At 42.7% G+C, this 24,107-nt stretch overlaps 1 long non-coding RNA gene across 3 annotated transcripts; it reads right to left on the reverse strand.

The window, feature by feature from the left end:
- Positions 1-1,003: 1,003 nt before the first annotated feature.
- LOC127481273 (uncharacterized) lies at positions 1,004-23,257 on the reverse strand. 3 transcript variants are annotated; one of them, XR_007908172.1, is made up of 5 exons: positions 22,740-23,257; positions 19,873-19,939; positions 10,902-11,060; positions 6,837-7,008; positions 4,953-5,063 (listed from the first exon to the last, which is right to left on the reverse strand). It is a non-coding gene; the product is annotated as an uncharacterized LOC127481273 (long non-coding RNA). The 3 variants fall into 3 exon arrangements; XR_007908171.1 differs by having other exon boundaries at positions 19,873-19,969; XR_007908173.1 differs by lacking the exons at positions 4,953-5,063; positions 6,837-7,008 and adding an exon at positions 1,004-1,756 and having other exon boundaries at positions 19,873-19,969.
- Between the last annotated feature and the right edge of the window lie 850 nt (positions 23,258-24,107).

The raw sequence follows: 24,107 nt of genomic DNA on the forward strand, positions 1-24,107 counted from the left end.
TTCAATCCTTACAGACAACTCCTCATGGACATCAGACATCAGACAGGCCAAACTCACCTTACTGGACTTACCAGCCACAGGTCCATCCATCCTGCCACACGGAGGGTATCATGCTGCACCCATAATGGCACAGGGCCCAGATGCCATTGCCCTGACATCAATCATATGCACAACACATAAACTTTCAGTTTTACCAGCGGTGTCATTTTTATTGTTTCATCCATCACACTGAACTCTTCACTCCGCAGGCAGTCTCTCCCTCTAAGTATTTCTTGGGAGTTGTGGAGCCCGAGGACAGAATTGAAGCTTTGGAAGTATCATAAAGGTTATTCCCATTGACACCCACCACAATCTTATTGTCTTTCTAGCTAAATAGTAACGGTCACTTGAAAAGTTAATGGTGATGCTGCTACCGAGAGTCTTGCGATGGCTGCACCTCCTGTCAGAAAAACACTCAAAGTGAATCTGAAATCAAAGCAGACAAAGCTAAAGTTCTGCTTATGAAGGTCCTGCCCAGTCACAGCAGCATTGTCTCCTTTGATTTCAAATTCACTTTGAAAGTCTCCAAACAGAAGGTGCAGCTCAACCTTGGAAACAGAAGATGCAAAATGGGAATGCCACCCGTTTACTTCTCACGTGGCTGGTGCTAACAGGTGGAGGATGCTTAACAAAAACCATAATAAGCCCCCAGTGCCAATGGGAATTATCTACCCACATTATCTTTTGGTGCCTGTGTTTCCCAGCATGGGCGTGCAGGGCATTTTTTTATTCCAGAAACCGCCGAGCGCAAACGGAGTGGCTCGTTCCAGCTGAACCAGGACTTTCTGCATGAGCTGACATTTTGGAAAGTAGTTTCCTTCTTGGAGCTGAGATGGGATTTTTCTGGCTTTAGCAAAGTGGGAAATTGTCCACAGCCCTTAACTTCCACTCCTAGCATATTTTCACTAAGTAATTTGCAAGCAAAACAGTCCAGAAAATGCTTGGTCAGAGCAACATGTTTTTATAGCCACTTTATTTGAAAGAGCAGAATATTTCTGGTAATGTAGTTGGAATGACAGTTCCCTAATTTTTCACTACACCATTTGCTGCTTTTGCACACATTTATACCTTTGGATTTAGAGATAAAATTGAGCAGCACTGCACCAGGAGTGGTTTGAATCCACAGCCAGGAGGCACGAACAACCTTACCCTCTCCAGAGCATGAAGGACCCAATAGACCTACTGGAAAGATAAGAAAGGACATTATTGATGGGGACTGAAGCTCCAGTCGCCTCCTTCCTTCACCGTGCTACTTCTTTCCTGATGACACTTAGCTTGGAGCTGGGAAGGGCAAAGCTGGCAGACTGGAAGATTGCCTAATGTGCTGTGACTGACATGTAATCGAATATTCAACCACTGGTCCTCGTGTCGGCGGTAAAGTGAATATGACACCCTTCAGCTTAGTTGTGATCACGCCTCGTTCTTCTGCAAACAGTTTCATAAAGGTGCAGCCTGGCTTCCTTATGAGGCGGATGTGTGAGATGGGAGAGCAGTCACGGAGGTCACCTGCTGCCGGGAATGTTCCGAGGACCTGCGAGGGACTGACCTTTAAATGCCAAGCACATCCCCGCCGCACGCCCCCACGCCTTGCGCCGAGGTGGGACCCGACGGACGCTCTGCTTTCACAGCCACCATCGCGCTCAATGACCTGGACGAGCCACCTGTTCGACTTCAGAGGAGTCTTTATCTCTCCGAGCCTTTTCCAGATCTGCAAGTGCTGAGAAAAAAAAAGACACGCACATGGGAAAAAAAAAAAAAAAAAAGAAAAAAAGAACATTTGGGGGTGAGAAACCCCAAGGGAAGGAACTCAGATGTTCGGGTCAGGCCTTAGAAAAGGTATCAATTCTTCTTTCCACTTAGCACAGCCTGCTGCCTGCCCAGGCTCTTTGTCTCTGCCCTCTTCCCAGTACAGAAAGCATTTCCCTTTTAAATGACATCTGAGCGCTGACATGCTGGAGGCACCCATCCTGCATCATCTCTGGCAGATGGTGCAGCTGGCCACGATTTTCGGGATTGCTTAAATAAAACCGCAGTGCCATATCAAGAAATGTAGAGAAAACGCTCAACAGTGCTTAAGATGTTTAAACATCACAAACTGTCTGAGACTTCGGATCACTGTACTGCGCATTTTTGGTGATGTAACTGTTCTTATCGATGGTAATAGTGAAATCTCCATCATGATTCACTTATTTTTCTTCCTGGGAGGCAGAGACAAGTCCTATGATATTCCTGTTCTGACCCAATATAAGATTCTTTCACCTTGATATGTTAGGGAGAAGTTTGGACAGTTGTAAGAATAACGAGTCAAATGCTTGAGGTTTTCGGAGGAGAGAGCTCCACTGCTGCCAGCATCAGATCTGGGATGTCCCGATGCCATCAGATGAGAAGCTGACCCACTCCCAGAGCCCACAAAGTCAGTAGCATCTCTGCACGGCTTTCACAGACATCCAAGCAATTTTAGTGCAAGCAGCAACGTTCAAGCCAACATAAATACTGGTTTTCCTTTTCCCCTATGGTTTCGCTTGCTTTGAGCTAATTAGCCTGATGGCCATTTCCCTACCCCCTGGAGATACCACATTTAGTGGTATATGTATTTTGAGAAAACAGCTTTTTAAGTGAAAATTGTCATTGTCATATCCAGGAGTCATTTAGCCTGTTCAAGCTCTACAATGTCTTTGGTTTTTCTGCTAGTAGTTAAAGTTCGATGTGATACTGGAAAATAACATCAGGAAACTTTAAGTCATAACTGCTGAAATCTGGGGTTGTGAGAGTGAGAAAAGGGAATTTAATTCTAGCTTAGTGGGGCTTCTTTGAAAATTTAAGCCATGGTACATCCCAAAGTACATGAGACAACCTCGCAGCATTTATGAAGTTACCACAACAGAGCCATTACCTGTAGGGGTCAAAGGAGACCCCTCACATCTGTACTACAGTAAAGCTACTGAATCCAGTGATATCTGGGAATCTGCCTAAAATTTACTGCCTTACTCAGCAAGGGAGGCACTTGGGACGATGCTAACACTCCTGAAACAAATGAAGGTGCCTGGATTTCATTCTCCAAACCTTCCTCAGTGTTATCTTGCCTCAGGAAAGAGTGCCTGTCACACCAAAGCAGAGCAGCTTGCAAAGATATTCAGAAGGCTCAATATGAAGCCAATCCCTGAGAAGCTGAGATGAATTCCTGTGTAGTTGCAGGCAGGTATTTACTTATTTTCTGGTCATATTGACTGGCAAATCTCTTGGCCTTTCAGAGCACCATCACCCAGGGCATCACACCGGCATCCTCCTCGCGTTGCCTTTCCCCGTAGTCCCAAAACTAGTTGGGAAAGCAGCAGGAAAAGGGCACAGAGCCCACTCCAGATCTCCTCACACATCTCTCCATGAAGGGGATGCTGTGAGCACGGGCAGCTGGCCGCCTTCCACGGGGACCCCGCACACGGCTCCACGGCGCCCGGGCTCCTCCGGCCGCAGATGTCTGCTGTTATTGCTCAGGTCTCCCATATCACTGGGCCACCTGTACAACATATTTAACATACAGCAGTTATTCTGTTGCTGTTTGCACTGAAATAATCTTGGCAGGAAATGGTATAGTTAAACCCGAGCATAATTTTTTATGCCGTGTGTAATGCAAAATCACCTCTTTGGACAAGTAATATACTCCCTTTGCCTTCTTTGTGGAACACAGTATTTCTTGTCCCATCAGAAATTGGCCAGAATTGGTATTTAATATCTGAATCTCTCCATTCCAGGCCCAGATTGCAATTCCTGGAAAAAAAGGGCACTTTTACAAACTCTGGATTTTAGATGTGGGATACTGTTGGCCCCTTCTCAAACACTGAGATGGTAAAAGGCAGCCCCATCACAGAGTTAGGTTTGAATGGAGGCCTCAGATTCAAACACAGATCCAGGATTTGGATGTGCTTTTTGGATTTAATCCCATTCCCAGCCATATCCATTTGATGTAGCAGAGCAGGCTATCACGCTGGTTGAAAAAACACTTGGATCATCTATTGCTTTTTTTTTTAAGTGAATTTCAAATTTTCTTCTCCCAAACTTAGAGAGAGGCGACAAGACTCTGAATATTACAAGAACATCATTTTGTGATGCTGCTGTTCAAGGGATACAGTAGTTTTTTGCCCTCTGTTTGCTTTAAAAATTAAGTTGCTAATGATAATGTTCCTCTCATAGATGATCTTGTACTTTTTAATGATACCCATAGTTTTCCTCCACATAAATGACTAAATCCTCACAGAAATCTCTGTCTTGATTAGCACTCCTGCTAGTAAAATTTCACATACTAAATCAGTACCAGCTGTAGCAAGAAAGAATGAAAAAGGCAAGTGTAAATGTTCCATATGCCCTACCAAATTGGCATCTGTGTCAGTAACCCTGTGTTTTTTTAAACAATTGTATACATACATTCTCAGAAGTGTTTTGCTCACAGGATTCTGCAAGCAAAATTTCCTCTGTTGGTGCATCACTGAAATGTCACATCTAAAAAAACCCCAGCAAGGAGTTTTGCTGCTTCTCCTTCCTACGCCCAACCCCCGGAGCGCAACTGAGACGAGTTACCTCGAGTTTACTGCACCTTTATTTTGACGTCTGCTCCCCGTAACCTGACACTGGGGCACTTCTGCAGAGCTGCTCCACATTTAGCGCTCGGTTATTAGCAGCACCACCGAAAGCCAGAGCTACTACGGCACTGTGATTATTTCCAAGCTGAACTCAGAAACAAGGACTCGGGTTCCAGCTCGGCGGCTGGGGAATGCTGCGCTGGGAAGCGCTCCGAGGAGCCAACGGCTCCTCTTTCCTGTGACTCATGAGGGATGATGATGCAGGAGGGAGCTCGTCCCGGGGACAGCCCAGAGCTCTGACCCAGAATGGTCAGTGACTCAGCTTCACCATGCAAAATCACGATTTGGGTGCAGGGCAGGCGATAGTTACAGCCTCTTGGACCAGCCTTGTGGTCATAAACTGGCCGAGCACCACCTGCTCCATCGTTTTGCTGCGTAGGAGCAGAAAGCCTGGAATACGATGTAATAAATATGAGCTCAAAACAACTTAAAAGTAACCAACTTTTAAGTCCTCAGCGAAAACACTTTTAAGTCACTTTATGCCTATCCTGCAACTGGAATTCAATCAGTATGGCAGAATGGACTTTCAAAGTTAAACAAACATCAACTAGTGCCCCAAATGGGTAGCAAATGCCGCAGCCTCCTGTGGAAAGACGATACGGAGCCAGACTGTCCGCTGGTGTAAGTCAACCTAACTTCACTGGACTTCAGTGGAGCTGTGCTGATCAACACCAGCTGACTGTCTGATCTACTACAAACCCCAAAGCCAGCCACCGTCCTTCCCTGACATGGGATGATACAAAGTAAACAGCAAGAATTAAGAAGCCATTAAGGGCATTAATCAGATGTTCCTGGGAATAATAAAATATTTCTGCCACTTCCAAAAGGCAGAAAGACCCTCTCTCTTCACATTCTTGGCCGTGGTGAAGTGGTGACACTTGTTCTGCTTTTTTCCAGTGCAATGTGGAGTGTATATTTGCACATCATGTCATGCCTGTCCATGGTAATCAGAAGCCATTATTTCAAAAAGCTCAAAATTCCCTCCTGGACTCTGGTATGCCAAGTTTTAGTTCACAGTGATTTCTTTTCTTTTTTTCTTTTTTTTTTTTTTTTCATGGTTGATTTACAATTGCTGCAAACAGAAGTCCATAATGGAAATGCTGACAAAACCATAACTACAGTGTCACATTAACGCTACTATTGCTGCCTCTCTGTCAGACTTTCCTTTAACCCTATGAGCCAAGACTTGTATCGAGTATCAACAAAAGCCCAGAATACACAGGGCATAGTAGACAGAGTGGAGGACCGGAGACAAAACTCCTGGAATAAAATCCTCGCCTCAGTGAAATCAAAGGGATTTTATCCCTGGTGTCTAGTCTCGCTTCTGCCAGACACTTGCTGTGTAATTTGGACAAATTTATCCTCTGCAAAATGGACAGGAAAATATGTTCTGCACTTACCTTACAAGTGCTGCAGCATGATTAGCAAATCATGCTATTAAAGGAAGCTGGGGAAGGCTGAGGATAAATATAAACACTACCTACAAGTTACTTACCAAAAAAAAAAAAATAGGCAAATATTATTCTAGGAATCCTCTATGCATGGGAGATGGTAGGATCTTTACAGCTCTGCCCGCATGTATTTACACAGAGACATCAGTATAATATCTCCTTGCAACACCCTCATTATTTGGGTCTTGTCTCATGTTTGTGATTTTCAATTTTATTCCTGGCTGAGGTCTCATTCTTGACATTTTTATGTAGGTTTTGTATGCAATAATATACATACATTAGATGGTGTCAAAACCATCAATCCAAGTTACTATTTTTAGCAGAGTGCAGAGGATGGGACAGAGACATAAGTGACAATTAAAGAGAATATATTCAGAGCTGTCATCAGCAAATATTTTTTTCTCTTGCCAGGAATTCTAAGTGTGTAGAAGGGCCTCCTAGGCAAAGTTTTTAAGGCAAAACAGTCGGGTCATTCAAAAAAAACCCAAACAAGTAAATGACATCATCAGGAGGCTGGGCTGCTCCAAGGTTCCCGAGAGCTGAGTTTGGGAGAAAACTCTTATTTTCTCCCTCAAATTGCTGATCTGCCTCTTTGCTTCTGTACTACCCGTGCACAGTGCCTGCAGATGTATATAATTTACAGAGCTTTCCTCATCAAGGGGATTAGGCAGCCCTCTTTCAATATGTATAAGAAGTACAAACACACACTTACCCACTACGTTTTACGCCTGCCTGCAACAAACAGCTGAACAGATTGTGATGAAATTCAGACATTGACAATCTGACAAAAAACTTCTTTTTTCCCTTAAAATCTGGCTTCCAGAAGTTTTGCAAATCTAAATATTTTATTTGAATACCGCGAGGCCCCCGATCTTATGGAAAGCCTACGAAGCAAACATGGAGATATATGTAGTTAAGGAGGAAAAAAAAAAAAAAACCAGCACAGACACATACACAAAACGCATCTATTTGGTGCGACTTGCCAATTTTCACAATGACTTGGGTGTGTTTTCTCTCCCTGGCTCCCGAGACTGTAACTAGACTCCTCTAATAAGCACTTTTTGCCCACCAGTGTGTCAACGGTGCCTTAACAGTAGTTTCAGTGTCAAATTGCCCTTTCCTCAGCAGGGATTGTATTATACTTCCAAGACTCTCACGAGCTGGAGTTGGGAGATATAATATTTTCTTTGAAGTTTGCATTTCACAACACACTGGGATGCAAACAAGCTCCAGTTTCTCAGTAGTCAAACAATTCTGGCACACAGGGACTAGGACTAAATATTGTACCAAATTTTCTAATTACGTCTTTGTGATATTTACCACACGATGTTAGGTGAAAGCAGATTCTAATCAATATAAACCCCCTTGTCTAAACAGGACATCTGGGCTTTGAAATATTCTGTTTGTTGTCTCGAAATTACCCTGTAGCAAGCCACTGTAACACTATAATATCTTAGTCATGGAAAACTTTGGAGTATTTCTGATAAACTTATCATAAACAGATGAGTGCTTTCTCTCTTACAGTATTAAGGTGATGTAAAAAGTGAAGATAAAAGTCAGCTGTATGCATAAAATCACAGAGACTTATGCCAACAAAATGCTGTGTTTACAAGTTTAAAAGCTCCAAAGTCTGAAAAGGCAAAAAATTAGGATTCTTAAAGTAACACTAACTCAGCCACATGGCACATCCTGGCAAGCACATTTAGCAAAATAAACATTAGCATATTCATATACACATTTCTAGAGCGACGTATTTTTAATGTGGCCAAACTAATTCAACAATGGGAATCTCAACTTTTCTCATTTTGTGGCCAGATTCTCAGCTGGCAGAGACATATTATTTCAACAAACCGACATCATCGACAGCAGCGAAGCAGCAGAGCCGCTTCCTTCTGAGCAGGCAAGTGCCAGAGTCTGATGCACTTACGGTGACAAGTCTCTCTTTCTGACTTTTATTATCAATATTCATACAACAAGATAGACAGATGTGACTAAGAATCAGCTCCTCAGCTAGGATCCTGAGCCTTCCAGTACAAAAGCATTCATGAGAGTCACTCTTTCGCCTGTATTCTGTCACGTAAGAGAATCGGAAGGAATCCAGCCTCCCTGCTAGGAGGATTTCACAGCACAAGATATGGACAGTTGTAACTCTTTGGACCTGAATTTTGGATGATGCTGATTTTTACTGATTCTCTCAGCTTTATCTGACAGTTTCTTGATTTGTTCTTCCGACAACGACAAACTGCACTGGAGGGAACATCTCCCCACTCACCACAGGCATGTCAGCGCAGGATCCGCTCCCACATGCAAACCTTCCCACAGAGAAAGTTTTCTGTGCTGAGGACATTCTCTGTGGATAACAAGGCAGATCCAGGCTCCAAAAGCAGCTGCCTGTGCAAAGCTGGCTTATCCCATCACCCCCGAATTGCCCTCGGTGCAGAGGATCTCCGGATGGCACCGGGCCAACGACACCAGCCTTCTGCCATCCCAACCTCCCATCACAGGCACCCTTCCATCCTGCCACGGCTAGCCAGCCTGGGATAAGGGGATCTAAAAATGACACAAAGCCCCCTTTGCCCCACCTTAATATGACCTACACTAAATCCAGCTTGGCTGGGGCTGAGGATCAAGGCCCTTAGACACTCTTAACTTAATGCTCCAGGTAGGAATATCACTCCCCCCCACCAGCCCCTGTTTATTTTTATTTTTCTAGTGCTCAAGGTCCTGGTCAGGGCTACAGCCCCGCCGAGCGACACACTCTACAAATACGGAAAAACCTCAAAAATTCTCAGTTTAAGAAAAGGTTGCATGAAGAGAAGGCAGTGAGAGGCAATTGCATGCAAATCATTTGTATATACTTTGTGCAAAGAGTTTGTTGTTTGATTATTTTTATTTTTTTTTTGCAGTGGATCTTGAACCTCCCCCAGCCGGACTTGGAGGCATCCAGAGCAAGTTGGTTAATTGTTAACAGGCTTCATAGAGACACGCAGGGAATTAATCCTCAGATCACCTCTTTTCCACTTTGGAAGTCACCAAAAAAAAAAACCCAAACAGACAAGTTTAGCTCTCTGTACCATTTCAAACAGTAAATGTTGCCGTTTCAGAGTTAGATATGGAAGGAAAAAAAAAAATAAAAAGAAAACTGGAAAGCACTTCACACCTTTGAGCTCTCTAGCCTGTTAACAAACCGGAGAGATATTGGCAAAGAGGTTCAAAAGTTAGTAGGGGCGACAGACAGAAGAACAGACAGTGCAATTGCTTCATTTCCATAAGTGCTCATGCCAAAAAAAAAAAAAAATCAGATTTGATTAATAATTAAAAAACAAACAAACAAAAAACCCCCATTATCTTGAAAATCAGGAATAAGTCTGGCCGGGAAGTTCAGAAAGGCCTAGACATATAAAAACAAAGTGTTATAGGGCAAATCCCAAGTTTGAGGCTTTGTTACAGCCCTTCCACATGAGTTGGGTGGTTCCTGTCCGACAGGGGTGATGTTTTGGTGCAGTGGGGGGGACACCCACCTTCCCCCCGGGACCCTCAGCCAGGAGCACCCAGGCCACAGGGTGGGAATGGCCATCTGAGAGCCCCGGGCCAATTACCCAGTAACACCCCCAAGCTCTGAAGATCTAAAGATCCCTTGAATAATCCTATTCAGGGAGAAGAATTATAACCATGAAGGGCAAAAACGGGGGGGAAATGGGATCCTTCCTCAGGCCCCTGGCAGACATGGAGAGGACAATGGGGAAATAAGAGCTAACACAAAAGTTTCCTCGAGTACGTCCTCAGCCACTGTGGTTTCAGATGAGAATTTCCAGAGGCAGGAACTAAAAGAATATTATGATTTTCTTTGGGGGATTAATTACTTTACCGCTTGTTACCTTTTGTTAGAGGCATGACACCCCGTAACCTTGTTGCACAAGGCACCAGATGTCCATTTAAATATCAGTTTTGAGTGAAAAATTTTTGTTTTCCCACTTGGGTCCAGAAGTTATTTCCTTTCTCCTAAAAACCCCATGAATCTTAAGGTGAGCAGACACCAAAATGTGCTACAAATGATACAGACGGGTGCTGAGTTCTCTGGGCGAAAATAAATAAATAAAGGCAGTCCTTCCTCCTGCTCGCCTTTGCTGGGGACGCGTATCCCCTTACAAATAAAAAAAGTATTAAGAACATGTTATGAAAAATAACAAAGAATAGCAGAGAAATCAAAAAGTGAGTGGCACTTCAGATGGAGTTTAGCAAATTAAGTCATTGACCTGAAGAGGAGATTAATACCAAACAAGGTGCCCCTTCTTCTGAAGTAATGAATATTCTTCAAACAGCAAGGGAGCACTGACTGCTGTTTGATGCTGATGACATTGAAAATTTAGGAGAACAGAAATTCCATCATTTTTCATTTGTATGCAAATGCGCCTGTTCCAGAAATTAACCCCTGAACCCCATGTCAGTTTTCATCTGGAGGAATTCTCTTCGCTAGCATCACACAGCGCAGCCTTGCCGCTATCCTGGGGTCACTGGGGCTTCCCCACACACAACAACACAAAAACCTAAAACAAAACAACCAAAAAAAAAAACACCAAAAAAACCCCCCCCCAAAAAAAAACAAAAAAAGGGAAGAAAGTAGGGTGGGGGAAATTGGCCAAATCATGCCAGGCTTTGTTTCCCCCCATTAATGGGGTATAAAGGAGCAATAGAAGCCAAAGCCTGTTGTAAAATGCACATCTCTAATGCCTGGCTCTGGGTCCTGGCATCATTGTCATGCAAAAGGCAGCTTTACCTCTTTAGGCAGAGCAGCACCCACTAATCACTTCCACTGGTGTTAAGGTGAACGGCGGGCCAATATACAACCCATATTACTCTTCCTTTCAGCTCGGGCTTCCACTGTTAAAAAGTTCTTTTGTCACTTAGCACCTTAGACAAATGCGACTATCTGCATCTGAAGGGGAAAGAGATGATGGAGGTTTTTTAATTGATGTGGATTTAATTATGCTAATTCAGACAGCTGTAAAGCCTTTTCAGTAGAGCTGCATAATGGGACCAGCAAATACAGGTGTCCTTCACTGCAGGCGCTTAATGTTTAACCTCAGTCGTTTTGTAAGGAAGGGAAAATGCAAAGTAATGGTTAACCAGCAGAAAGCTCTATTTCTTGAGGACCTAAAGAGGACACTTCACTTTGATTCTTCCTACAATCCCATTCAGGGGCTGCAGAAATCCACACACGCTGAGCAGCGCACAAATACTTTTCATTGCAGTGATGAGGATGAGGCTGAGGCAGAAACAAGAGGGTTTGTGTCTGCCACAGACTTCAGCATCCTGCAGAAGGTGTCCTTTGCTTAATTTAGGCTATCTCCAAACAAATGCTTAATTTAAGACAGCTCTTTCTTGTCATATTTTTTAGTCCTTTGTATCTGATCACCTACAGCACCAGCAATGATTAAAACCAGTAAGCAAAATATTTTCATTGGGTGTTTTCTTGATGTCTTGATCAGACTCCTCTGAGGCTTCTATGCCTCTACCCTTCCCAAAGTCCCCCATCCCACATCCTACATCCTTTCCCTAGGCTGGGGCTGACACCTCCAGTGACCATCTGGAGATTCATTTCCCAGGGCGTGAGTTTGGCCAGTTCAGGTCCCCAGAGTGGTCACACATCACGTAACATCAGTACTGCTCAAAGGGAAGAGAGTAAATACTTGGCCAAAGGTGAGGAAGTGACCACTGAGCTTTTTTAAAATAGAATGAATCATAGCCCAGACGTGCTTGTGGGTATTGGAACGAGATGATCTTTAAAGTCCCTTCCAACTCAAATCATTTTATGATTCTGTGATTCTTTGGTTGCCAGAGGCAGTCTCAGTGACCAGGTACCTTGTGTCACCTCAAAGCTCTCCTGCTCAGTAGCACTGTCTTATTTGTATGACCATTATTTTTTTTAATAGAAATTGTTATTTATTAAACACTATTGGACTAGGATCAAAATCTTTGGCATACAAGTTCTGTTAGACTTCACTGAAGCAATTTCAGGTGTTACTGGCTGAACTACACATCACCCATCACTGATGCAGCAAGCACAGTCTGCTCAGAAAGGTGGACTTTGGTCCAGTGCTTTGCTCCCAAAACTCTTTCTAGGAAGTGCTCTCAAACTGGTGAAAATGCTGGAAATATGCAGTACATCATCAGATGGAGCTGATTTGTGGAAGGCAGGAGAGCAAAGATTAAATCCAGGTGTACAAAACTATCTGCTGCTACATCTTCTTCAGGTATCCTGAGGCAGCAAGAACAGAGATAATGGCAAAAGTGTTTTTCCATAACAGGACATATTGTGTTGTCCCACTCCAGGGTGGGAGCTGCTCTGCATACCTGTGGCTGTCTCCATCAGGGTGGCACCTGGATTTTGCACTATCTCCATTCATTCCTATGGTGCAGTACAAATGGGCTTTTATCCCATTCTACACTGAGCTTGTATGATTTGCCCAAGGTCATTGAGAGCAGACGGAAATTCAGATTTTGACTTTTTTTCCATTGTTTCATCCCCAGTCAGCCTCCAGTTGCACCCCCCCTCTTTCCCCACCTTTTCCCTCCCTGTCTGCATTTCACCTTCTTAGCTCCAGGCACCAACTATGGCAATCCTCTGTATTTTGGCAACAGTTCCTATTCTGGGAAATGCTAACGACGGGCACCAAGGGGTTAGCAAAGTCCTGTACTTCAACCAAATTACCCAGCTTCCAAGTCTGCAAATTCTGCTGCCTAGATACAGATAATTCTCCCCAAACACTAAGTCCCCTTGTCCCCTCAGCTCCTTCTCAGGAACAGCCAACTGCAAAGCTCTAGATAGCTATTATATTCACATGCATATATTATAAGCATTAGCTTGACAAGCTTGCCCATGACAGCATCAGTCAGACTTCACTTCATCCTCCTCCTGTGGTCCAAAGCGGGATCCAACACCCAGGAGCCCACTCTGCCTCACTGAAGGGCCAAATGCCAGCTAATCTGGAAGATATCCCTTCCAACAACCACACCTGACTTCCTGGCTCACTTCTCCCAAAGTCTTCTCAGTTGTTTGGGCAGCTGGGACACCAACAACGAGTTTGGGGTTGGGTCAAGTTTTCCTCTTGGCTGCTTTGAGCTCTTTGATGCCATTTTCCTTGACTCACCCTTAATTACAGTGAATGGTCTCTATTACGTTTTCAAATAACCTGATATCCATACAAAAGGCTTTGGGGTAGGTTTTATTTCAAGTGTTATCCATCCTTACGACTGCCTGATGCAGAAATGTAAGAACTGGTCCTAGAGCCAACCAAATCCTGGTGCTTAGCCCAGCAGTATATCAGATTTCTTCTGCATACCCGGGATGAAAATGCACAGGCTCTTTAGCAGGGACAGCCAACATACAACATACCAATGTAAGCACTCTGCTCTGTATTTTAACAGATTTTAGGAATTTGTGGGCATTCACTTTAACGCTGGAGAGTAAAAGATCTGAAGAAATGCTCTTGCAAAAAAAAAAAAATACAAATGGGTGCTTTGATAACTATAAAGTTGCTTTCTTGGACCACGAGTCCACATTAGGAACCAAATAAAATATTTAAAGGCAAAAATCTTGCAAAGTTTCCTCCTATGAAAGGGAAAATATGGTCTATGCTGTACCAGACCTTCCTTTTGCAAAATCTGTTTAGGAGTTGCCATGAAACAAGAAGGATTCAACAAAGAGCTTGACAATTTCTGTTAAAGTTGCATTTATATATATTTCTAGGAACTGTTGGTTTGATTTTTCTTTAAAACCAAGTGTCAGGTTGCATTTCAGACCACATATAAATATAATTTTACTCTCACATAATGCTTTTGTATCTGGTGTAATTCCATTTACTGCAGTGGTGTTACCTTTCAGTTACCCTAATGGGAACAAGAGCAGAATTACACTGATAAAAAAAGCTGCTTGCAGAAAGAAATACAGAAAGAAAGAACACAGGAATAAATACTTCCTCTGGCTTATTTAATATATTTGCTTGTCCAAATTGTAGCAAAGATATTTATTTCAAGAAATAGTGTTTGATCAGCAAGAGTAAACACTGATATGTCTAAAACTCCAACAAGCAGTTTTTACAATTCATCAAAAGACACCTAAGATTGTTTAGTCGGGCAACTAAAAGAAACAACAAAAGGTTTCAGGTCATATAATTATACCCTTCTGTTTCCCAACTTTCTTAGAAATCTCTGTCTAAAAATAAGTCCAGCATCCGGATGCCTTGAACAATTGGCTTATTTTAAAAGATATAAAAACTCTTATTACAGCCTTAGCCATTTTAAGGTCTTGGTGCTGACACAGAGTAATAGTGCTTAGCACTCCTATATACCGCTTTCCATCTCCAAAGCACTTTACAAACATTAGCTAATTAATCCTCACAACACCCCTGTGAGGTATGTAGGTAAGTATTGTCATCCAATTAGGTAAGTATTAAGCACTGTTATCCCACCAGATAAGTATTAAGGTCTCCCATTTTACTGGGGATCCTGAGGACAACAGGTTAAGTTACTTACCAAAGGTCACAGGGGGAGTCAGTAAAATAAAACTTGGGATGCTTTGGTTTCTTGGTGGCTATTCAGGCATCCGGGCAGCATCCGGTGCTGCTCCCTCCACAAAGGCACCCATGGCCATCCACATGGAAATTAGGGTTTTCTGTAAGCCCCCAAGACACAGAGCCGTGGGTTCAGCATTGGGGAAATCAAGCACCTGAGAAGCTTCCCCTCTTTGGGGTGGGCAAAGATTACATTGCCTAACGAAGTTCTCAGGAAGTTTTTAAGAATAAAGGTCCTGGGTTGGTGTGCTTTCCTGTTGGTACACATGGACGAGCATTCTAAAGTATCATCGGGCCTTGCCAGTCACAAGCTCCCTCTTTCCCTCCCAATTTACCTTTCTTTCCCACTGTCTTATAAAGATGGACTCATTAAAGTCTCACATCTGTGCCACAAAGATATAAACCTTTCAACTGTGCTTTGCACCTTCTGAACATAAAAAGTCCATTTTGAAGCCTCAGCTCAGAGGCTTCCAGGTTTGTAGGTAGGTTTGAATCCCCAAATACAGTTGATGTGACAAATCCCTTTTCAGAAGACCTAGAGAACAGGACTAGCCCAGCACATTTTGGGTTTAATCTAGTCTTAACAGATGTCAAGCTGGTGAAATAACATCATCTGTCCCCCAGAGACAATGCCAGTGTTCACATCTGCTTCTAATTCCACTTCACTGCTAGAGAAAAAGTGAAAGCTCCTACTGTAGCTCCACTTAAAGCTGTGTTTGCAAGTTAAGAGTCCTGACCAAAGGCCCAAAGGTTGGACTCCATGATCTCAGAGGTCTTTTCCAACCTAAATGATTCTGTGATTGACTTGGAATCCAGTGAGTTTTGTGAAGTTATTGAACTTCAGACCTGTCTAAGACAACCTCCAAAAAAAAACAAAACCCACCCCAAGCAAGCCTGCAGAAGCTGAAATCCCAGGCAGGGCATATTGCAGGGTCTGCCCAAAGACCTAACATTTGCTGAGACATGACGGACAGCCCTGACTGTCCTCTGCTCAGCAATTTGGCACGTGACTAGTGGCAATGTCATCCAGCTCTTCCTCTGAATGCAGGGGACCAGCACAGCTATGCTCCAGCTCGAGCTGGAGCTGAGGCAAGTCCCAAGTGTTAAAAAAAAAAAAATAAAATAAAAGACTTTGACTAGATTTCAAGTGAGCTGATTTATGTTTTCAAGTGGAAGGCAGTTTTAGCCGAAGTAAACTACAACAGTTTTTAGATCATTCAAAATTCATGGCAGTTTGATCCCACAGGACGTCAAACAAACACAAATGATTTGCCAGGAATCCCTACAAATTGAAATAACCAAACCCCATGCAGTTCCAGCAAAAGTCTTGAACAACTTTTAAGGAAGGAAAAAAACAAGGACTAAAGTAGAGAACTTTTATTTTATTCATCTACACAAAAAAAATTCCAGTGCAATACATATCCAGACCAAATGCACACAAAGGAGTAGCCCAAACATCTAAGATCTTGAAACTCAAAAACCCTCCAACCCACAAACCAACAGCAAATAGACAAATGGAAATAAGAGTCATGAAAACAGAAGGTGGATTTAGATTCTGTTGCATTCTTTGGAGTGGTTTTATTATAACATCAAATTAAAATTAAAAAAAAAAAAACAACAATTGAGAAGGTTAACACAAAATGCAGGTAACAGGCATATTAGTTACAGTCACGAGAAAGAAAACAGACAACCAAAACTGTGACAAGAATGTGCTTAGTTATTATATTCTTTCAAGCTTGGTCTGCCAGCATTTTTTCCTTTTTTTTTTTTTGTCTATGCACTGGTCATCAGTGTCTGCCAAAAGACTTTTTTGTGGATTCCTGCAATCCCATTTCTCCCAAACTGGAGGAAATGATGTTTCTCCACAACCACAAGACCCAGCTGTAGGTTTTACACCATGATTTGTAGCCATAAACTAACACAGTGACAGGCCACGCCCCTGCCTAAATAACCCAGCCCAAGCCAGTACCGAATTTTCAGTGTGGGTTATGCAAAAGGAAAGGATTAAAAAATGAAAAGAGCATTCACTTCATGTTGCTCCTTTAAAACATTATCACATAGCTCCCTTTTTTTTTTTCCCCCTAACCTGACCTTTTTTTTCCCAACGGTTTATCTATAACTTAATATAACTAATTCTTTTGAAATAATGTTCACAGTTAGCATAATTGGTGTTATATAGTTCTAATGTACATTACAGAATATTCTGTCACTAGACACTAAATTGAAATTTTAAAGAAAATGATAGAAATAGCTGTAAGGGAAAAAGTACCCTTTTAAATCTAATTTGCTATGCACCGCAGTAGGGTAATGGATGCAATGAAAGTTCCTTTATTGAGTTCCCATGTCCAAAAGGTATTTAGGTAGCAAAGGATGTTAAGCAGACCCCCTGTGCTCCTCCTTTAAGTAAAGATAGCAGGAAATAAGGTATATAGGTTTGTGTCCTCCTGATTTTTATTTCCTCAGGAGTACAACTTATGCAAAGGGCACCTTAGGCTACTTGGAGGATCACAAAGGGTGCCCTCGACCCCCTCACTGTCTGCATGAATAGAAGCATCTAAAGGATGGCTGAAGCCATACAGCGAGTTAAATCCTTCAGGTGGGTCTTTTCAAATTCCAATAGTGAGGAGTTACTAGAGAATTGGTAAGGATTTCACTAGGCCCCAGCAGGTTTGAGATCAAAAGCCCTGGTTAAATAAAAGCCTGTTGGGAAATCTTAAAACCTCTTTGTAATGTAACTTAAAAAAGTTAATACAAAGAGCCCTTAGACTGAAGCCTGTAACAGCATGAACAAAGAGTATATCAAAACTGATTCCATTAAGGGAAGGCAGACAAATAAATTCATTTAATTTAAAGCGAAATCAGATATATTACTCTGCTAAAAACTAAAAAGCATACCAGGAAAAAAAAACCAAACAAACAGATTTTACAATACAGATGCACATAGAGCTGTGCATAATAGAGATAGATATATATATAAAATGTATTTATAAATATCTCTCAGAACAGAGAACAGAACATTATATACACACGTATATGTTTAAGCATCAATTTATCCAATATGTGCATGTGTGTGTGTGTATAATTCTAATATATACATATTTTTATCATTTATGAGGCCTCATGCTGGGCTCTCAAATCTGCAGTTAGATATATCTATACATGCATCCAGAAAAACGCAGCTGAAAGAGCCCCTACATTCAAACTGACACAAGACATTTTTCAACCCAATTAATTAAAAAAGATGGGTGCTCATCAGTCAGCTGGCACAGGATTTTTCTCCATCATCTTGCCAAAGTGTCACAGTGTTACTTGCGCAGCATGTTGGAAACAGAAAATCTGGGACTAGGATTTCGGTATCATTTATTAGCTGACCTCTTTCTGAGCAGCTCTTACACTTTTAACTCGTTGGGGGTCCTGCACCAGAGGCAGGGGGGTAGGAAAGACATGGAATTACATATATTGGGAAAGTCCTTTAAGATCTTCCCTCTCGGCGACAACGTTGGAGATGTCGCGTTGGGAATCAGTGGCACGTACACCAGGGATTGTGCACCGTGTGCACAAAGCAAGCTGTCTCCTGAGCATCCTACAAACATGGGATGGCTGTGTTGCTGTGGGACCATGACTGGGGGTCCCTCACTTCACACCAGAGCCATGTCACTTGGGTGCAGGATGCTCTGGACCTCTTGGGAGGAAGGAGAAAGACGCCCTGTTGCCCCATGGCAATTCACTAAGAATTTTCTTCCCTCCACCCTCCAAGAAAGGAAAGGAGGGTCTGAATTTTGCAGCTTTGTGAGGCTTTTCATTATTATTGTGATGGGGGAGATGTGGATATCTCCTTCGCTAGAAAGCATATTTCACTGTATAAGAAATAACACTCCTCTCACAGACTCCTGCACAGGCTGTGCAGCTGGAAGAGGGAGGTGTGTTGTACAAACCAGGTGAACACCTGCAAAGATCAGTGTCAATGTTCTACAGGATTTTTTAAAAAAGCTTTTCTCCTTATAATTAAAATCTGACATTTTAGTTCAGCAATGTTAATCCTGAGATCATTTATGTTGCGTATAGCAAGAGAAGGGTTCCACCCTCATTCTCTTAAACCCCCATTCATGCTACCAACCCATGAAACACTGCCCCTACAGCAGGAACAAATCACTCTGTCCCTCTAGTCTTTAAGAACATTTTTCTGCAGATAAGAAATCAGCAACATATCTCACATATGGTGCCTTTCATCCCAGCAAGCAGCACTGGTTTCACAACCTACACTAATGGCAATAATTTTATTTCATTATATTTAACCCCCTAAAATGCACATCAAATCAAAACCCTTTAACTAAACGTCTGGTTATCATTTTAGCAGCGCCATTCCTGGTGATTTTGGGTGGATTCCACCAAATTAGTGCAGGGACCACTATTTATCAATAGACCATCACTCTGTGCACCAAATCACTGTGGTGTTTGCCAAAGAATTGCCATTTGCGAAAGAAACCACAGGAAAATGGCAAAAAGAAGAATTCCAGATGAATATGGGACCATCAGGGAAAGCCAGGTGGAAGGTATTGGTATTTGAGGACCTCAGTCTCAGTGTTGTGACTCACATCCTTGCCCTAGCAACAAGTATCTAATAATCACAGGAGATAAATGTCACTTCTGACTCCTCGTTTGAGAGAAAATCTCTCCGAAAACACTGTACCTAATAATATCAAATTTTGTGGTGGTTTCTGCATGCCTGGCAATTTTTAGACCAGTAGAGGATGAGGTTTTCTGGTTCAAACAGGAATTAATTGAGGGAAGTCATATGGCTTGTGTTATACACGTGACACCAGATGATCCAAATAGTCCTTTCTTGGCCTTATAATCTACAAATAACCTTGTAGAGGTACTGCTCTCCTGTGGATTAGTGGCAAACCAATGCTCCTCTTGCTTGGATGAGTTTTCTGATCTAAATACCACCCAGACCTGCGTGGCCTACAGGATTTGACTGGATCACGGTCTCAGACGGAGCCATGGCCAATTAATGCCAGACATGAGATAAACTGGGGTAGGACATGCTCTGCTTCAGGTGCTGTGTGACTCTGGAGTGTCATGAGTAGCTCCGTAACGAGCCAGGTCTGAAGTAAAATAATTTTGCTATAAAGACATATATGTAATATTTTACACTTACTATCTCTACTTTACCTTGCACTGTAAGGCCCAGACTGTCAGACACCATGGAGCTCTTCGGCTCTGAATCAATCAGCTTCATCTGCAAGAGCAGGGTATAATTGTGGCCATTCTGTAATCCATAAAAATAATAAGATTCCCGAATGATACGTGTAACAGGACAACCTGTTCCTATATGGAAAACAGAGCATATGGGGTCTTGTCTATCTTGCTTGGATTACAAGGCAGAGGAAATACCTGGCTGAGCAGTGCTCAGGAATTATCAGGTGGATGATATTACAGGAGCAAGCCGGGTCTTTATTTATTTGCTTTATATGGATGCCTCCGAGTTCAGGTTGTTGGAGTTACATAATGCTAAGCTTCTTCCCGACCGCTCCACAGCCCTGATTGCTCCCAGTCCTTTGGTGGGATCCATCAGAGCAGTTTTGCCGGGAAATCTGTGCCACAGAAAGCCAGGCTGCATTCTCCCAAACCAGAGGTGAGCTCAAACTCAGTCACCACTCCAAAGCCATCTAGAAATGGCTCCTAAATGCAGCTCTCCCTATTCCTGTCCATATCTACCAGCAGGCCTCGTTTTACCACCAAGGATAATTTCTGATGTAGAAGGAAATGTGTCATTTATTAAGTCAACAACCACTTCCTTGATTATCTACAAAAATTTCTTCTGAGGTTTCCCTTTCAAGTACTGATCTTATTCAGATCTGCAGGCTGAGACTGTAGCAAAAGGTGAAAAAACTTCCAGTCATTACATTGATTAATCAGCTGCTGAAATTTGGCTTTCCAGTGTGACACCTCCATTCTCTGAATGTGTGGCCCTACTGCAATGCAATCAATTTGTCTGTGCAGGCTCCAAAACCCCAGAGCCACACGATGCAAAAAGGCAATCTTCTGCCCTCTTTGACCACAATAAGCAACATTACTGGAATCACCACTCCCGTACAAGTGTAGCATGACCCCATATTTGTAGGCAGCAGAGTATGACTTCATTAAAAACCATCCCCTGTCTTAGGGACTGGAAGCAAGGCAAGCCAGCATCAGAGCAGCACATGTCTGAAACTGATAGTAAAATGGGTGATGCCTTAAACCCCACCTCTACACTGTTATTTACATACATATCTTTCATCTGACATAGGCTTCCCCTCCAGCACCTTGAATATATCAGTCCTAAGGAAGAGACTTTAAGTTCAAAGAGTGCCATCCCCAAACCAAAGTAGGGGGTTATCAAGTGAGGTGCGCCAAGCAGTAAGACAAAACATATGCATTTTTAATAGATAGCCTCTCCTCTCCCTGAGGAAGCCAAGAAAAGAGACTCTGTGAAGCTTCAGCTGAAAACAAGTTCAGTGGATTTATACTCGGGCTGCTATTCACAGAAAAACAAAATTCCCAACTCTCATATATATATCTTTGCTAGATGTTTTCCAAACATTCTTCAAAGCACGCCAGCCCCACCCCTGGTGGTCCTATTGACCAGGTGTACTCACCTCCATGAAGCATTCAAAAAGAAGAGAGTGAAAAATAATCGTGACAATAAGGTAAAAAAATAAAAAGGCCATAAAAGAGAAACAAAAATCTCAACAGGTCTGTATGGAATTTCAGCAGCACTTTTATTTATTAATGCATATGAAGCTACCACTGTATTCCATCTCTCAAAGACAGATCTGTAAGGAATAGGCCACATGCTGATTGACAGCAGCCATAATTCCATACAATGAGACTGTATTAAATTGTTTGATGTGATATGATACTCATCACTTGTAACTGATCAAACACACTGCTGCATCAAACAGTATTACAATACAATCAGGCTGGATATGGTTCCTGCCAAGGCTGTTCATCACATTGCACACTTCTGCATTAAACATATCTATTAATAGCATTGACAAACTACTCAGATCCAGATTTTTTTTTTTCCCAAAGAATTGCATGATGTGAAATGTGCAAAGAAATCCATGATAGTGCTTTGCAGTTCGGGGTAGCATTGCCATGGCTGAATGCTCCAACATGAAAGGCTTTGCTGATTTGGGGATTTTTATAAGGTAATACCAAAACTTGCAAACCTGTGCCCCAAAACAAAGACCTGGCACTACAGATTCCTTTTACTTTTTCTGTTTTGGTTTGGTTTTGGTTTTGCTGTTGGATTTTTTTCTCTTTCCTTCCAAGTTGGAAGATTGACTATTTTTTGACCAATATTTTACTTTTGCTGTGCTTGCCCCACAGGAGAGCTGCTCGAGCTGTTATCTTGCAGGAAGGAGCTGTGTTTGCTAACACTGACCCTTTTAGAGTAGGGAGACACAAATAAAAGCAGCAAATTCCTTGTCACCACTGCTCCTGCTGCAGACAGCAAGGGTGATATGCCACAGACCATGGGGGACAAGACTCACTGCAACATGACAACTGTAGGGGCTCTCTCAGATGTAGATTCTTTAATGAGCCTGGGTCTCTAGAGGGCAGAGGTCAGCTGTCCTCAAATCTGTGTGAATGCTAGATTAAGTTTATTAATCTCCCTGCTTTCACTTAAAAACCAAATTATAGGATGGTTAAATGTTAATGCCCAGGAGCTTGTGAGATGATCAATGCCCTCAGCTACCACTGCAAGGGGGAACGCAAGGTGTTCAGACCCCAAAAGGGTATTAGAAGTTAGTGTGATGATGAGGGAATATGTTCTCCTTGTGAATTAATATGCATTTCATGCCTGGTGCGTGTTTTTTTGCAGTTCTGGCAGCAGCACGGGTACTCTTCAGACATGGGTGCAGGATGTGCAGTTGTTGGCCCCAAAACAGGTACCAATGGCTGCCCACCTTGATGTCCCAGATATATAACCTCAACCACAACTCTTCATATAGGATTTATACCTGTGCTTGGGTGAGATTTGAAACACCCACCTCCCTGCACCGACCCCAAGCGCCCAGGAGCCGCATGAAACCAAGCATGCAATGAACATGGTCTTTAGCAACCTTCGAAACAGCCTCTATCAGTGTATCTCATAAAACTACCCCAGCGTGGAAAAACGAAGTGATGAACGAGCACGAGGGTTCCATATAATTCCTCCCGGACAGGTATGCACATCATAATTGGACAATCTGCACCCCCCCCCCTCCGATTGTGATCTCAGCTTGGGAGACCCAGGATCACATAGCCATGGAAAATAGGAAGTAATATGCAGGAATGCATGTCTGGCTGTCTGAAGCTGGCACCAAGTTTTTTTTCAATCTGGGATTGTATACATTTTACATTTATGATTTTTTTTTTTCCCAAATTGCAGTGACAGAAGGTGCCTTTTGTCCTGTTTTTCACTCCTGTAATGTCAGTGTGAGCAGATTAAACTCGTTGCACGGTAGCGAATTATCCCTGTTGATGGAACCAGCTCCACAAAGATTACTTTAAAAAGGTGTGTAAGGCATTTCCTTTTTTCTAATTAAAAATATTAAAGTCTTTCAAGATAATAAACTGTCTCAGAGGGTTACCCTAAATACTGGAAAACATACAGGAAAGGGCTGGAAAGGCTCCCCTTTACCCTCATGGGCAGTTTTAGCAGTAACAGCCCGGTGCAGTGTGTATTGCTAAAGAAACGGTAACTTTCTATCTGGGTGTAGCTAAGTAATTCAACATGCTGCAAGTCAAATGCAACAGTAGAAAGGAAGAAGTCCAAAAAGCAAAAGTCCCAGACACTTCAGTGTAGTGCACAGTATGCTAAATTATGGTATTACAGAAATTGCTGAGAGTTTGGCCACAAAGCATTTCATACTGCACCAGCATTCTGCCAGGGCTGGGTTCCAGCAAGCCCAGACGGTTTTTGCCTTTCACCTGAGCTTTTTTTCCCCCGAGCTTTTTTTCCCCCTTCCTGTTTGTTAACACAACCCAAAATCTGTATCAGAGAATTACAGCCCTTGTCCTGAATGCACCTCTCCATTTATTAAATCAGCACAACCGAAAAGTCACCACGCACCAGGCAAAGACAACTGCAAATCTGCTCTTACCCTCCCCATACCACCTGAGTGCCGCTATTATTCCTCATCCTTGGGGAAAGGACCCCATATGTGAGTTTCAGAAACCACCTCAGTAACTCCAAGCATCATTATCAATAGTAGGATGAACTGCAGCTGGGATGCACTGAGAAGGCACGGTAATGCTCGCCCTAATCTCTGCATTCATCTCACTGGCCCTCGCTAGGAAGTTTAAGTACATTTACTGGGGATTCTTCAGCCCTTGAAAGGTAGGAAGACATCTATGAGGCTTGACGTACTAGCTAA

Source organism: Manacus candei, unplaced genomic scaffold, assembly GCF_025592945.1.
Source record: "Manacus candei isolate 608988 ecotype Guabito, Panama unplaced genomic scaffold, ASM2559294v1 h1tg000077l, whole genome shotgun sequence".
Taxonomy (NCBI): Eukaryota; Metazoa; Chordata; class Aves; order Passeriformes; family Pipridae; genus Manacus; species Manacus candei.